Source organism: Montipora capricornis, chromosome 14 (assembly GCF_036669925.1).
Source record: "Montipora capricornis isolate CH-2021 chromosome 14, ASM3666992v2, whole genome shotgun sequence".
Classification (NCBI taxonomy): Eukaryota; Metazoa; Cnidaria; class Anthozoa; order Scleractinia; family Acroporidae; genus Montipora; species Montipora capricornis.
Genome location: NC_090896.1, coordinates 12611952 through 12616761, shown reverse-complemented (window position 1 = coordinate 12616761; position 4810 = coordinate 12611952). Strand labels below are relative to the sequence as shown.

Below are 4810 nucleotides of genomic sequence, written 5' to 3'. Positions count from 1 at the left end.
GTGCGGCTTATCTACGGATGTGGCTTATACATGGACGTTTACGGTAGGTTTTTTTTTTCATGTACAACTCGCATATGGCGTAAGCTAGTCAAGGCGAGTTGTGCAGGGAAAAAGAAGGAAATAAACCAATTTGTAAGCTTCAAATGACAGACTGTGACAAATGACAGGAATAAACTATAAATAAAATACAATCACTAGCATCTGGAGATAAATATAGTTACACTATTTATTGATAATAAGTAGCTTAATAAACTAAACAAACTAACTAGGCAAAAGATTGACAGTGAATTGTTACAAAAAGTTGTGTAAGATATAAATTAATTTTGGATAGTAAATTGGGTGCCAAAATATAATCCTCCTTGCTTTGAATGAAGCTTTGCGAATTGATTTCTTGAACGCCAGTTTAGGTAGATTACATACTCGTGATGGGAAACAATTCCATGCTTTCACGCCAAAGCATGAAAAAGAATTGTGCTGTTGATTTAAACGTGAAAATTTAATATGATATTTGCCACAAAATGCAGCCCTCGTGTTATATGAATGAATCAAGCTGGTCTTGATAAATTTGTCACAAAAATCTTTTGGAGCAGAGTTATTTGAAACATCATGCATAGAGTGTAAGATAGTTTCAAAGTAAAGCAGGTGAATGGGTAATATTTTTGAAGAAATGAAAAAAGGAATAGCGCGAGTTCTTGGATTTAGAAAATACATCAAACGTATTGCACGTTTTTGAAGTAACAATAATTATTAAGGTGGGCATTAGCGGCTTGGCCCCAAGCAGGGAAGTATGAGGGACTGATATACAGTATTGTGAAAAAGTATGAGAGCGAAATGCGCGAATTTCGTTCTCATTTCCCTCGAAAATTCGAGCGTCGTTTCGCGATGTTTCCAGCGTAATTTCGCTAAAACAAAGAGAGAAAATTCGCCGCATTTTTGAGCCCAGCGCGAAAATTCGCTCTAAAAACAAAGAGAGAAAATTCACTGTATTTTCGAGACCAGCGCGAAAAACCAAAAGCGTAATTTCGCTTGTTGTACGCGAAATTTCGTAGTGTGGTTTGTAAAGATCGATCAGATATCGATCGGCTATTCAGTTTTGTCAGTTTTGTTGTCCGTTTCAATTCTCTACAAAATGTGTTTTTATTCATCAATCTTTTGAACGATCTGATTGTTTTAGTGGAACGATCGGAATTGGAGCAAAATGACCAGATATCACAGTAAAGAGCAGTGAAATCAGCTCGAAATCGACATCAACTGTGTTAAGTTTCATCAAAACAATGAATAAAGTACATACCAATTTTCACTTGGCTTTCTTCCTGCGGGGTGGCAATACATCTTCCGTTGTAGTCGCTTCTTGTTCATGGACAGGGTTGACTCTAATAACAGCAGTTATCTCTTTCTGGGTCTTTGTACCCCACAACACACTAACTTTTTGCCGTTACAGGATATGTTACACTGTGAAATGTTTCCTTCAACATGTCCCACCACAACGTCGCCAACACATTGCGAGACAAGTTGCACGAAACATTTCACAGTGTAACGGCGCCTTAAGAAAGAAACTTTTAGCTTGGGAGACTGTAAAACAAACATGAGGTCTACTTTGTCTGGACATTTTCATGGTAAGTTTGAAAGAAAAGCACTTAATAGGGTGAGATTTTGCGTTATATGTGTTGTGCTCGCTGGTAATACCCACAGAAACTATACCAAAGCAACAAATTTTAGCTCGAAAATTTGGGAAGAGCGAATTTTTGCTCGGAATATCGGAACAAATTATCAGTGAATGCGAATTTTTGCTCGAAATTTCGGAACAAATTATCGCGTCAACTACAACAATAGGCTTTGCGAAAATTCGGCGAATTTTCTGCGAACTTTCGTGCTGGACAAAAATTCGCCATTTTTCGTCGAATTACATTCTGATTACTTTTTCACAATACTGTATGCTTCTCAAAGTACAGAATGGAACAAAGTGTCTCAAGAGATATTACTCCAACAATTTTACTAATCTTCACAGCGATATAGTCTACATGATATTTCCAGGACAAATGGTTGTCAATCGATCAGAACACCTAAGTACTTAACATATTCCTTACACTCCAGACCTGACGATATGTTGGTGCTATAGTCTATTACTTTGAGTTTGATCTCATAATTTAGCCATCCCTGTGGAGGTTGAAAAATAACAAAGTTAGATTTCTTAATGTTAATTGTCAGCTTATTTACATGCAGCCATTCACATACATTTTTCAGCTCTTTATTTAAACCGTCTCCTCGAGGGACTTGAGATGTCTGTCAGCATAAAGCATGTTTGTGTCATTCGCAAATAGAACAAAATTTAACTTCTGTGAAGATTTGGAATATCGTTAATAAATATCAGAAATAGAAGAGGACCCAGCACTGAGCCTTGTGGAACACCACATGGGACGATTTCCTTATCAGAAATAAACGAATTGATCTCAGTTGTTTGAGTGCACTTAAATAGGTATGATGAAACCCAATTGTTAACAATGCCTCGGACTCCATAGTGATTTAATTTGTTGAGCAAGATTGAGTGATCAACTGTATCAAAAGCTTTCTTTAAATCGATAAAAATACCACACGAAAACAGTTTATTGTCCATGTTCCTTTGTATGGAGTTGACGATATCAAGTATTTCATGTTGAATAGTAGGTTTCTCTCGGAAACCATACTGCGATCTATAAAGAATATCATTTTTATCAATAAACGCTTTTAATTAGTTAAACATTATTTTCTCAAAGATACGATTGTAGTTAGATAATAAAGAAATTGGTCTATAGTTGGCCGGGTCAGTCTCATCATCATCTTTGTAGACTGGAATGACTTTAGCATGCTTTAATTTGGAGGGATACTCTCCTGAAATAACTGACAAGTTCATTAGTTTTGCCAATGGATTAGACAGAATATATCTGGCATGCGATTGGTCTCCTTGCTTAGCCATCGACAATGTAGAAAGCAACAGATATCTTCTGATCTTTCAGTAGCACATCACTTCCAGTAACAAATGTAAGGAAGCCCTTCAGAGAGGAGCGATCTAAGGACTTGATGAACTGCTTCAGGAATTCAAAGCTTTGCTTTTTAGATTCGCTTTTCACCTCAGGATGAAGTGCCTTGATTACCTTTTTGGCATTTGGGCTCAAATCCAAAAGAGTTCCTTGATACTCTTGACACTACAAAAAGGTGGATCTGACTTTAGAGCACTGATAATTGGGGACCAGCATTGTGCTACATATCTAGGCTTTTGGATTATCTCTTGATGTGCCAGCTCCATAAGTAGGACCTTGATATTATCTTTGCTTGGCACCTTGAAGCACTTGTAACTGGACAGCAATTCAAGGAGGTGATCATCCTGGCAGTCCAAGTCACCTGATCAGCACTTTGTCAGCACTTCCCTATCATCAGCTGTAACATAATACACAGAATGAAGTAAGGAGGTCTTCTTTGCTGATAGACTCTTCCCCAAAAATACAGGAGGCCAGGAAAACTGGCGACAGGCAAATTGGTATATATCCAGCAAAGCGAAAGCCATACACCAAGACATGGCAAATGACTTCCCACTCAGTCTTCTGGTGATCGTGCCTTATACATGGCACCTTCTCAACATCACCTACAGTAAGGGATACAAATATTCCTTGCCAAAATGTGGCAAGAATATCTCTCTGGACACCAGATCCAACACCTTCCTCTTGTCTACCACAATTGTCAATGACTCTCCAGTCAAGCTCTTGTTGCAGTACAGTTGGGTCAGCAAATAACTTTATGAGGTCTTCTTTGATCAGGGAACGATGGACATTTACAATGTGACATCCTGCAAAAGGAACATGAGTATGCCTAAAAGTATCGCAGAATTGACATTGATAGCAGTTTTTCTGGTACTAAATAAAACAGGGCACTTGTAACGGATAGGGTAACACCGTCATCAGTTGTGGTAATTGATGAAACATACACATGTATGCAATATTCCAAACCAAATAGAAAATAGATTTCCACCTTCTATTAAAAAGGAGTGCACTTTTAGGTAAAAAGAAACAACTACAGAATGTACAAAAATTTGGTTCTATCAACAGAGTTGATAATGTAAATTGGCCACTGTACAGAGATTCTAAAAGCTGACGTTTTGAGCGTTAGCCCTTTGTCAGAGTACAAAATGTACTCGCCTACAGCTCATGCATCCACTACCAGATTTTACCACACGTCAAGTGTGCATTATTTTCATACAACATGAAAAACCATCTTCTATTTGGTTTGTTGTACATTTGCAAGTATACAAAAGCTGTCAGGTGATTTACCAGAAATGCTTGTATACTGATAGGACACTCACCATCACCAGCCAGCCATTTATATGTGATTAAATAAATAATGTTTTTACGGCAGAAATGAAAGTTACTGATACCAGGTGTCTCTGAATGATCAGTCTGGCCATCCAACTCCTGATTTACTTCCTCAACCTATGAGAAATGCACAAAGATAAACTACTGGTAATACCACTTTTACGTAGACAAATATTCAGTGAAAGTGCTCGTACAAATGGTAGTATACTGAAGGTCAGTTTCCACAATTTACAATCTTAAGTTACTGTAGTCTTACTCCAAAGGAATATAATCAGAATTATTCATAACACCCAATATTATAAGTGCAACCATACATGCCCTCCCTATAACCCTGCATGATAAAGCATTGGGTCATGGAAGTGAACGTCAAACTTGTAAGTGATACATAATCCAAAAATGGGAATCTTACCACAACATCTCTAGACAATCCTTGCAACTCCAGGAAGACCAGTAGGTGCACTTGTTGG

The 4810-nt window shown here is 37.7% G+C and overlaps 1 long non-coding RNA gene across 1 annotated transcript; it reads right to left on the bottom strand.

Annotated features, from left to right (window-relative positions):
• Positions 1-2933: 2933 nt before the first annotated feature.
• On the bottom strand, positions 2934-4810 carry LOC138033131 (uncharacterized). The gene is made up of 3 exons (XR_011128576.1): positions 4753-4810; positions 4406-4460; positions 2934-3820 (listed from the first exon to the last, which is right to left on the bottom strand). It is a non-coding gene; the product is annotated as an uncharacterized lncRNA (long non-coding RNA).